The sequence below is a fragment of the Euprymna scolopes genome, chromosome 13 (genome assembly GCF_053919585.1).
Source record: "Euprymna scolopes isolate OS-2025 chromosome 13, ASM5391958v1, whole genome shotgun sequence".
Classification (NCBI taxonomy): Eukaryota; Metazoa; Mollusca; class Cephalopoda; order Sepiida; family Sepiolidae; genus Euprymna; species Euprymna scolopes.
In genome coordinates, this window is record NC_136494.1 from 421,470 (window position 1) to 434,205 (window position 12,736).

Consider the following 12,736-nt stretch of genomic DNA (forward strand, 5'->3'; position numbering starts at 1 on the left):
TAACTTTTCCCAAACTAAAAATGAGGCTCGAATTTCAGACCCTTCTGTGCTATTTACACCAAAATACGAACAAGCTGACCAAAATATGTGTGCCAAAGTGTCCTATACTCCTATATCCAAGTAGTTGATAAAACTTGGGTTTCATTTGAGGGAGCAAATCCCTTCGATATAATCTCTTCCAAAGAAAAAAATAAATAAATAAAAACAGAACAAGCTAGCCTGTTCAAAATTCCTACGTGCCGAAGTGTCCTATATTCGATAAAATTTGGATGCCATTTGAGGGAGCTAATCCTTTCAATATAATTTCTCTCCAAGAAAAAAAGGATTTGTATTACTGTACACATAGATTCGAAAAAGTTGTCAAAAAACAAATATATAACAAATAAATGTTATCAAAGGCAAGATAAGTTACTTTTCTACCTAACTGGATGTTTTTAGTGTTTTTATTTAATGTAACATGTTTATTCAGCTCGAAAAACATAGTGTTTACCGATGTATTGGAAAATTCAAAATGACGCCCTACTCTCTCTTTGACACGGTAAGTTTGGGAAAAGGAGTTATAAATAAAAACCTAGACAAAATGCTGTTAGAAACCCACCTAATATATGTCGGTAATACAAATATGTCAGTCACAGTAATACAAACCCGAAAAAAATTCCAAAATGTCAATTTGCCAAGGCGCAACGTCAATAAAATTTCGCTTCAATATACTCCCCCCCCCCCATTTAAAACGAACTGGCCAAAATGTCCATTCACCAATATGTCTGTATACCAAATCGTCCGCCATCCAATTTTTCATACACGCGGTGTATTTACGCACATTTCACGAGGGAGGGAAAGTATTTTACCTACGAAGCGGTCCGATTAGCCAATGCTTGATTCCCTCTAGCCCGGGTTCGCCACAAATCCTTTTGTCTGTTGATGTTACACCATTCGCCATTGGCTTAGACTTGAGATTCACGTATTATCAAAGTCATTGACAAAGAAGAAGAGGAAAAAAAGAAAGGAAGGAAAAAATTTATCAACGTTTTTCGCACCAACATGTTTCCAGCGGGAAATAGAACGTATTAATGGCGAATCCATTTTACTATACGGCTCTTTACTTTCTCCGTTGGATATTCGTTCGTTCTCAGGCAAAATCATGCAATTGGATATGATTGAATGCACTCTCCTGTAGAATAGAAATTCGTTTCCCTTTTGGAATTGTTTAAAAGTCTAACAAATTCTTGGATTTTTGTTTTTTCTAAAAAAAAAATTTTAATACTTTTTCACCTAACAGGTGTTTTTTTATTATTATTATTATTATTTATTTTAATATTTCATGCCGGTATATTTGTTGCGGTGAGTATATTTTTGTTATAAATTTTATCATCACTTTTTTTTTTTTTATTAAAGTTTATGGCCATCTTGAACTTTTCAGCTTTAAGATGGCTGCCATTGAAACATGTTTTTTTTTTTTTTGTACTTCTAAAAAGAACCGAAAAAAATGCTAGTACATATATATTATTTAAATGAAAATAAGCGTGGTATTATAATGTGTGTATCGGCCTACGCTCAAATAAATAAAATCAGTTAATATTTTTGTGATTGGTCTAGGTTTGAACCGGACGTAAAAGTGAAACCATATCATGGAGTCCATACTGAGAAATGAGTTTTGTTTTTAACATGAAACTTCTACAAATTTTTAATTTATAGAATAATCACTTCAACAAACCGGTTTTTCCTACTTATCTCGGGACATTATTAGGGTTCGAAACTAGTGGTTCTATAAAATTACAGAAGTGCTACTACCGGGTTTAGCAGTGCATAGGTTTTATTCCCATAAAACGCCGGATGTGCCTTAAATTGGTTAAAAATTTAATTTAACCAAATGTATATAACTCTCGGTGAATCAGGAGAACAGGCAACTGACACCTGATGTCGGATTTTGTTTTTCTTTTAAGAAAAAAATTTCATAAAGTAATATTTTTTAAAAATAAAAATCAACTAAAATAGTAAAATAAAAACATTTTATGCAAAATATAACTGTACTTCGAGTCGCCTGTTTTGATTTATTTAAATTCCCATTCTAACCAAATGCATTAAAATTTTTTAGACTTTCACAAAATTGATTATATTAAATAATAATAATAATACAAGCTAATGTTATTGTATTATGGCGGGAGACATAAGCTGCATTAAATGCCGGTTTTTCCCTGGCGAATAATATCTTGTGTGTAATATAATCTTATTTAAATAAATATAATCTTAATTAAATGTAATGGAGCAGTTTCTGAACTTTAATAGTTTTTTTTTTTTTTTTTTTTCATTGAATAATTTTTTTCGTTTCCTTTTTATTTTTTTTTTACTTCAAAAAGACCGTGTATTTTAAAAAAATATTTAAGTACATTTTATTTATCAATTTGAATTTTGTAAGCTATAAATGTTTTTATTTTAAAAAATAAACGGATTTAAACTTAACTTTGTGAATTTTATTGGAATAAAATTCCATTCAAAATTGATACGAAACAAAATCTTTGAAAAATGGCCCCGAACTTCAAAAACGAACTATTGATAAAATCTATTTCATTCGTAAATTTACCTGTTTGATATCATTTTTGATTTATAAAAATGAAAAATGAGATCTCTTCGGACTTTTTGAACAAATATATTTCAAACCCTTTTCACATTATAAACGACAGCTGTTTATTTTCCAATGTTTAAGTATTTTTCACAAAATTCTCAATCATGTTTATAGCTTTAGTTCTCATCGGACTTTAATCCAGTGAACACGTGTTTGAAGAGGTTACCCTTTAACAAGTATTCTCTCTTTTTGAAGGCAGGTATTTAATTTTTAACTTGATTTATATTAATTCTTATTCTACTTTCTTTTTTTTTTTTTTTTTTTTAACTAATTATAACTACCCTCAAAGTGAAAATGTGATATTTTTAACATCCGGCATTTTTTCTAGTTAAACTGATTGTTGAATTTTATTGTACGTTTTCAGCGTCCCAAATTCTCTTCCAATGTTTTGCAGTTTAAAATATAAAAGTTAAATTATCAAGTTTTGGATTAATATTGATTGTTATATTACCGATCTGATCTTTTTTTGTCTGAATGTTTTTCTTCTCTCATCGTTTTTTTTTTTTTTTTTTTTTTTTTTTCTTAAATGTAAAGGAAATTGGATCTACAGATTTTTTTCCTTTTCTACATTTTAAGTGTAATTGAAACATTTAACAAATTTCAACGAAACAAGAGATTTAAATATATATATATATATATATATATATATACACACACACACACACACGCACACACAAATGTTACCAGAGGTAACGTTATTTATCTACCTGGGTAACTTTTTTAAAACTTTCTTTTGAAGCGTTTTATTTCGAAAGAACTACGTATCCGTTCTGCTCAGTTTTAAAAAATGCCGACCGTAAGCATTATCTCTCAATTGGAAATTAAACAAAATATTGGTAGGAACTCGTGCGAAAATGTTTTCTGAACGGAGTGAACACGCGGTTTCTTTTGAACCGAAAAACGCTTAAAAATAAGTTAAAACAAAACTTATCGGTGCTAGTGCAGAGAGTGATCCGCGCTATTTTTTAAATCGTATTTCCAAGTTTAATTAGTTTTTTTTATTCAATTGTAAGGTTGAAGTATAGAATAGGTACAAAACACCCTCCCCTCCCCATGTTAAGAATGGCTTTTTAAATGTTGTTTACGTCCGGATCACTCTCTGCACTAGTACCAACTTATCCAGGTAGGTAGAAGAAGTAATAAGTAATTTAACTTTGGTAACATTTAAATATTTGCAGTTTTGCCACCGTACTGAAATGTTATTTTGAAAGCCATTTGTTGATGATGGGGAGGAGAGGGTGCTTCTACCTAACAATTTAATAAAACATATCGTGAAGCTTGAATTTAACCTAAAACTATTTGAAAATAGCGCGGTGGCAAAAGTGCACAAACACCAACATTTATTTATTTATTTTCACTTTGGCTTTTTGCTTTAAATAATTTAAATAAATGCCCTAGAATTTCTTTATCACAATTATTGGCACTAGTGCAGGTAAACATCCACATTTTTCATTTTTAAGAGTTCGGTTTCGCGCAACGAATATTTTATGAACAAAATTCCCCACATGTTAAGAATGAATGACTTCCTAAATTTGCGACTGTTAAACTGTTGGAGTTTCCAATTAAATTAGGTAAAAGATTTCAATTTATTCACAATAAATAACATGTGATTTTCTTTTTACCCCCTAAGTTCCTTGTAAAAAAAATTAAAACAAAACAAAAAATGAAAATGTACTTTTTAAACTTCCCGGATACTTTTTAATTTTTTTATCTTATAAAATGCAATACTTTGATTTTTCTGAACATAGTATTTTAAAACTAGTTTAAAACTTTTTTCGTGCTAGTGCACTTACTGATCCGCACTATTTAAATCGTATTTCCAAGTTTAATTAAAGTTTTTTTTTTGTTTGTTTGTTTTTGTTTTTTTTATTCAATTGTAAGGTTAAAGTATGGAATAGTTACAAAACACCCTCCCCTCCCCCATGTTAAGAATGGCTTTTTAAATAACGTTATTTCAGCATGGATCAATAAGTGCACTAGTCCCCCCCCTTTTTTTTTTCATTTACCCTTTGTTGCTTAGCATTCCTTTGTGTGCAAAAGTGCGTGGCATGTCGAAGAATTCCATGTCTTCATCCCATAGATGTTCCAGGAATGTCGTTGTTTTGAATTACTTTCGTTTCGTTTATTTTTAAAGTATTTTATTTTCAATTTTTTAATCAACTTCGATATTATCACATTTTAGTTAATTAGAAAAAAATGACCTACATTTAAAAAGTTGAATATTAAACTTTGTTATGGCGCGAACGACGTCCACGTGAGATCCTGGCTGACGGAAATTCTGAATATTTTTCGCTTAAATTTTCTTTTCCTTTTTTTTTTTTTTTTTTTTTTTTTCCTTAGAAATCAATTCTTTTAATGTAATTTGCTCCTGTTATAACATTATGTACGATCATTTTATTAAATTAAACCGTGTAATCGATGTTTACTAATAATGAATGCTCTTATGCCCCTTTCCTCAGAAAAAAAATGAGATTTAGCAATTACGTGTGAACTTGAACAAAAATAAAATTATTTTAGAATTTAGAGTTGGTGATCGGTTTAGTACATAAGATAACGTAAAATAATTCCCCATGTCGGGGCCATTCTAGCATTTTAGGGTATATAACCTTTTATCTCTAGTTTTATGGTTTTCAGCGGTAAAAGAAAAAATGGCAAGAGACTAGTATTCACTTGATCGTCGTTGCCGTCGTATCGGAAATTGCGAGCCGGTGTTGTAATCAAAGAATCTAGGTATGGGGGGGGGTGCATTACTATACACATAGATTCGAAAAAGTCGTAAAAAAAAAATGTTATCAAAGGCAACATAAGTTACTTTTCTAGCTAACTGGATAATTTTTTAGTGCTTTTATTTAATGTAAAATGTTTATTTAGCTCGAAAACAATGTTTAACGATGTATTGGAAAATTAAAAATGGCGTCGTACTGTTGAACCCGGTAAGTTCGGGAAAATGAGTTAAAAATAAAAACTACAAAATACTGTTAGAAACTCGCTCAATATGTTACTGTGACATAGGCTGATAGTGGGTTTTTAACAGTATTTTTGATAGTTTTTTTTTTAAGTTATATAGGTATGTAGAAAAGTAATTTTGCTATTGATAACATTTTTGTTTTTTTACTTTAGGCCCATCTCCACAAATTTTCTTTAAAATGATGACATATACAGATTTTCGACTATGCTGAATAAGAAAATCTCGTTTTAAATTTCGCAGACAAGTAGTTTTCGATATATACAGACCTGTATTATGCACTGTAATTCACTGGCGGTCATCATGTCCACAATTTTTAAATGTTAAAAACGGCTTTCGGAATAAACACCCCCAACCTACCCATATTAAATTGTGGAGGTGGACTTAATGTAAAAATTTACCGAATCAAGTTATAATTTAGGCTTTTTTTGTGCAAATAATTCGTCTTCAACAGTTTATATAATTAGTAGCCCAGCCGGGCCCAGCCGAGCCCCCTACATCAAAGTGGGCACTGTGCCTCGTTTGAGGTGAAAATGGAATTAAAAAAAAAAAAAAAAATCAAATCAAACTGCTTTTTATAATTGGAATGACTTATTTTTCAAATATTTATTCCATGGTTATTAACCAAATATAATATTTCAAAGTAAACTGTTAAAAATACCGCCAAAAGCCATAGGGCCCAAAATAGATTTTTTTTTTTTTTTTTTTTTTTTAACACCAGTTCGCAATTTTTAATTTCAAATACTACGGCCATGAAGGGGATATTTTCTAGCAGAGAAGCCAACAAGCGAAAAGAAGGGTAAAGAATTCAAGTATCTCACAAAGACAAGATAAATTACTCTTCTACTTACTTGAATAAGTTTTGTCTTAACATATTTTAAAGCGTTTATTCAGTTCGAAAAACAAGCAGTGCCGAGTTGGTGAATTAAACCGACCGTCATCATGACGGACGAGGATACAGTTTTAATGAACAAAGTACTGAGAGAGCCACTCTATGTGTCCTACTTTTATTTTGGGACATTTGTTGAGCTATTATTGACGCTCCGGGGCGGTGTGTTCTCGTCCGCCATAATGATTGTCGGTTTAACTTACCAACTCGACACACTGCTTGTTTTTCGAACCAAATAAAAGCTTTAAAATACGTTAAAACGCACAAAACTTATGGTAAGTAAAAGAGCAACTTATCTTTGGTAACATTTGTTATAACTTTGAACTTTTTACCCTCTTTATTTTTATTTTTTCGTTTGTTGGCTTCGGCTAATCATTTTTCGTACTTTTATGTACAAAAGTACTCTTCTAAATTCTGAAATATTTCTTTCCGATTGGATTTTCTGGGGTGTTTACATGTAATCGCCTAAAAAGGTAAAATCTCATTGAATCCGAGGTAGCGTAATGATAGACTGCAAATTTACCACTTGTATATAAGAGCCCTTCAAGAAACATTTATTTCTTTTTATAAATAAGACAACAAAAACGCTTTCATCTGTAAAGAAATCTCGATTTTCTAGTCAAAATTATTTTCAAATTTCCCACGTCATTTTGACCCATTTTCATTTATTTTTCGAAAACTGATGACCGTAAACTGTTTGTTTGTATACTTAGATATAAGAAAGTGACTTTAAAAATGGCGATTAGAAATTACATTCTATAAAAAATTATAAATCAAAGTCTGATTAGTTTTTCTGGAGCCAAGATTTTTTTTTTTTTTTAAGCGTTATTCTACAATGAATGTTTTCCCCTTCCCCAATCGTTGCAGAATAAAGGATTAGGAATGTTGTTATTGAACTGCCGGGTATCAGCTTCCTCATCATTGACATTCGCTTGTCATTCTTACGTGATGACGCATCATCAATATTTTTCCAAAGAACAGAGTTGTAACAGTTTCCCTTTATGACGACCCTCCTATCCCCTATTCTTTTTCTTCTGCAATTCCAATCCATTTTCCACTTTTTAAACCGCTTACATTTTTTTTTTTTTTTTTTTTTTTATCATTTTCGAAATAATTAAATGGAATTTCTAAATATGGAGATTTTTTTTTTTTTTTTTTTTTATCCCTGTACGTTAATAATTTATCCCAATTCAATTAGTATTTCCGATCATTAATTTAAAATAAGTGACGAGGGAATTTGTTTCAAAACGAAATAAATTCTCTAATCACTTATTAAATTTTACTAATAAAATTTAATAGGTTAAAAAAAATTATTGGTTAATTATCTACTAAAAATGTTTTAGGGTTTTATCTGTTAAAATTTGATTTTCTCTAAATATTCATACAAATTTGTTTAGTTTTTTGTTTTTATTTTAATATTCGATTGATAGTAAATGTAATTTAAAAAATATTTTTCGAAGTTACGTAGAGTTTTAGATTTTATAATCAATTTTGGGAGTAGGACTAGAGTATGTGTTCACCTTTTATATTAGGTTGGAGAAGTACAGTGACATTAATTGAAAGTTTTTAAAATAAGGCAATCTTTTTTTGTCTGATATAAATACAGACCACTCGCTTTGTTCAAGATGAAATGCATTTATCCAAGTAATTAAAGTGATCGATCGACCACAGTCGAGGGCAACCTGAAAGCTCCCTTTTTAATTGATTACTACTCCGAGATCTAGGGAAGGGGCAGTCCTTTTCTAAGATTATTCCATTTATCTTTGATCCCTAACTTAATATTGAGTTTAGCAAGTGACATCAAATATTCTTTTTTCCGTGTGATTTGCCCGATGATTGAACCCCATTATACCAAACTATCATGAATACCCGGCGTTGCCTGGGTCGACATGAATGTAGGTTTGGATACAGCTGATATACTAAGGATATTGAGCACTTTCATCGATACAACCAGAACGGAATCACCCCCACCCCCCAGTATGTGACAACTTCCCCCACCAGATATTTTGGTAGAAGATACAAAGAAAAGCACTTTTTGTTTCCTATGCGCTGACCCCCCCCCCCCCCTCCCCACCAAAAGAAGACGCCATTGTCCAGATATTGAGCACTTTTTGTTGCCCGTGTGCTGGAACGCCCCTCCCCTTCCACAAATACATAAATCAAAACAACCTTTTCTCAATAAAAATGAGATGCGTGGTGTCCGGGCTCAAACGCGAAAGGCGTGAAGAAGGCAAAAACTTTTGGACAAACACTTTTACCTGCAGTCATGAGTGCTTATGACGTCATAACCTTGCAAAGTAAACTTTTTAAACATAGCTGTAATTTGTGTGTGTGTGTAACTTGTATAAAACGAACCCCCTCCCAAAAAGTGGTCCGATTAACCACCACAGAATGACCCCCCTCCCCCCCATTTTTTTTTTTTTTTTTTTTTTTTTTCACATTATGCAGGAGGGGGGCATTCCTATTTTAGATGGTACTGGCTTTGACCTGGTCAGATGCAGGTGACAAAAGTTTTTAGCAAACCTACAAACACAGACGACTTTCCTTTTATATAAGACTATATAGCATGGATACCTGGTGTTGCCCAGGTTGACATGATTTTCGGTTTGAAAATAAGGTTTTTAAACATGGTTTTAGTGACTTGCGAAAAATGGGGATAGGACCCTCCTCTCTCTGAAAAATGATCCAGTTAACCCCCACAGAATTAAATGTTTTCTAATTTTCACATATTATGCGTCCGAAGGATTGCTCTTTCAGGTGGTACTGGGTTCGACCTGGTCCAATGTGGCTGACAAATTTTTAGCAGACATATGACACCCACTCACAAACTGATGTTTGAAATTTATGTAATAGAAGACTAGCATGGATACCCTGGCGTTCCCTGAGTTGACATTAAGTTCATTAAGGATATTGAGCACTTTCATCGCCCCCCCCCCTCCCCAATAAAAACTCTGATTTGCCTAACCCCACCACCAGATATTTCACCAGAAGGAATATTAAGAGAAATAGCTATTCTTTGGACCCCCCCCCAAAAAAAAAAAAAAAAAAAATATATATATACAAATCAAAACCTTTTTTTTTTTTTTTTCTCAATCAAAATAGCGAGTCCCCGTGCAACTGCAAAAAAAAAAGGCCGCAGCAACTGGGTTTAAACCTGAAACGCAAAAGAGGGGGAAAAGGGCAAAAACTTCTGGATAAACACTTTTGCTTGCATAGCCATGTGTGCTTATGACGTTGCAAAGTTAGCTTTTTAAATTGATACATGCGCGCATGACTTGCAAAAGGAGTAATGCAGAAAAGGATCCCCCCCCTTTTAAAAAGGGGTTCAGTTGACTGCCACAGAATTAATCCTTTTTTTTTTTTTTCTAATTTTCACATACGTTCAAGGTATTTCTCTTTCAGATGGTACCAGTTCAATGCAGCTGACAAGTTTTTAGCAGACATACGAACACCCAAACACATTTGAGATTTATATGATAGATGGGTCTGTCAATCTAAATACTCTGGTTAATGTTGGTTCAGAATGTTTCTAAAATAAAAACCCTAATAGTTGAACAAATTACAACTAATGTATATATAATTTATTAGTAAGAGGCATCCAGTGTTGCCCAGTCGTAAAATGTTTAAATATATTTTTATTTATGCAGATTTCGTATTTATTATCAGCTCAATTATCTATAATTTCATATATTGTACCTTTTATATAGTTGATTTCAAAAGTAGAAACCAGACTTGGGCACCATCAGCTAGAATTAAAACCAAAGTTTATAGCGCTTCAATCCGAGACATTACCAAAATGGTCATTGGCAGTTGGATAAAAAAAATAAACTAATATATATATATGCGTATTAGAGCAATTGAAGTAGACTTACACTTGCTAATTTCTCATTTCTTTCAATTTTGACCCCTTAGCAACTATTTTAACCGGATAAAGACCCATATAAAAACAACAGTTCGCAAAAAATGCAATCATTTGAACCACACGCGGCTTTACGACCTTCTGTGTCAAAGATACAGTTTGAAAAGATAGGTAGACATAATTTTGAGATTTATTTAAATTCTGAACTCCCAAGGTTGAGCTTTTAAACTTTTAGATGTTTAACAAGACTTCCTCCAGCTTTTAACAAAAATATACCTATCCATAAATTTCTCCAATGTTTAAATACCCTCCTAATAAATGTAACATGGAGGGCTTTGTACTGTAAGTTTTCAAATTTATGCAAACTACTAATATTTTTACTAGTTATTTTCTCATAAAAGATTAATTTTTCATCTCCATTTATCTTGTCTGTATAACCATGTATTACCTGTTAGCTCTAATATTTTTAATAACTTTAACATTGGTTGATAAAGCAATAGCAACCAGCAATTATGTCTGCAACTTTTAACAAATCCCATTCATCCTTTGATATTATCTATTTGTAAATAAATATTGCAAGTAACTAGTTTGGTTTTTAGTCAGTCAGCAATATAGTCGCTGATCAAGTAGACAATCTTTGGGTCATGTGTAGTTTTCTTTAATGGAAAGTTTCATCTATTATTGATTCATAAAGGAATATCTTGGTGTCTTGCAACTCTTAAGTGGAAGATGTCACCCAGTATGCACAGATGAATTCAGAGTTTTAGTTTTATAGATAAATGTGTGGAATTAGATATCCAACTTCATTTTTTTAGCAGAATTGTGGGGCATTTTTGACAAGAGCTAACAAAAATGGGATAAAAAAAAACAAAGGTAACAAATGTTATCGAAGACAAGGTAATTTACTTTTCTATATACCAGGCTAAGTTTTTGTGTTTTGACTTATTTTAAAATGTTTTAAGTACAATACAAAATTAGTGTAAACTCTATTGCGTTAGAACAAAAGTTGGCTGGCATTATTGTCAGTCTTGATAATCACTTAAAAATTGAAAACATTAAAACAGTTTCTAATTGTCACCAATCATGAAAAAAATTATTTCCCGTCATTCTGCTTAATTTTTTTTTTTTTTATATAGTGATTATCCACATGAGTCTAATAAACCCTTTTTCTTTTGCTCCTGATATACCAGAGTTGACACAGGTTTTGTATTGAACTATAAAATTATTTTAAAATTAAAACACAAAACTTATTTGGCCTTTGGTAACATTTGTTAGCTTTTTTTTTTTTTTTTTTAATGCTAAAAATGCCCAAATTGTAATTTATGTTCAAATGAATGGCTATATGAGGTTTCCTCTTGAACAAATGAAAAACTGTATTTTTTGCGCCTATTATTCTAGCAAATAGCTGTTTTCCCTGGTCACTTAAACTATTGAGTGTTACTGGAATTAGTAAAAGTTGATGGTGTTTTTTTAGAATCAAAGCGTTTGGTTAAGTTACTTTATTATATTTTTAAGCAACACAAAAGCGTATTTGAAATCTATTTTCTATTTCAGTTGCGTAAATTAGACTGAAATTATGATAAAATGTTTTTCTTAGTAATATTTGGATTATTCAAACTATTGTTCTTGAGTTATTTGCACAATTTGTTTAATGTAATCTATGACCTTCTTCGGGTGTATCTTGTCGAACTCTGGGAGAATCTTTTTGTCAAACTTTGGAATCTGCACAGCATTTTAAATAGTATCTTTTATTTAATCCTCAGGAAGAGCATGCTCACGTTCCATCAGCCATGACCGGGTAGAAATAATTGGCAATTATATTCTTTTTATTGCCTACACGTTCAACCTCCAGAAAAGTGTCACTTGCAACTGAATTTTACCTAATACTTTATCTGTTACGCTATGGGTCCTTAACCTTTGTATCTAATCTCCTCCTACCTCCATCCTCTTAGAAAATTATGAACTGGAGTTATGTTTCTTTAACCTTTTTTTTTTTTTTTTGTTTATAAAAAATTGTAGCAATGTTTTTCCTATGATTAGTTTTCATTTTGGTGTTTGATACAAAATGATCAACAAAGATGAATTATCTTGGATCCTCCATTTTCACAATGCTCATTTATTCATTGCAGCCAGAGGCTCCAATTCTAAGAGGCAAGTGTTCTTCAGCAAAATCTTGGTTGTAATATGAAGCCTCTCAGTCCATACCATGACCTGGTTGATTGCAGTCCAATCTTGGCCAATACATGTATTTATATCATCAGTTGCTGGAACCATCTAGATATTTGAAGTACTGAACAAGTTCAATCAATACAGTATCAGTGGCTCAGGTGCATATATTTGGTTTTCGAAGCATTTAGAAATAATCCATCATTCTAGCATGTCATTGCTACATGAATAAGA

At 31.7% G+C, this 12,736-nt stretch overlaps 1 protein-coding gene across 5 annotated transcripts in view; it reads left to right on the forward strand.

Annotated features, from left to right (window-relative positions):
• The first annotated feature begins 808 nt into the window (after positions 1-808).
• Positions 809-12,736, forward strand: part of LOC145291909 (ubiquitin carboxyl-terminal hydrolase 37-like) — a 69,890-nt gene continuing 57,962 nt past the window's right edge. For 2 of the 5 annotated variants that reach the window (XM_080137741.1, XM_080137743.1), the window contains exon 1: positions 2,287-2,818. The gene's annotated coding sequence lies outside the window, so the exon portion shown is untranslated. Of the gene's footprint in view, positions 1,342-2,286; positions 2,823-12,736 lie in introns of those variants that run through there. The other 3 variants (XM_080137740.1, XM_080137745.1, XM_080137742.1) reach the window with 3 other exon arrangements.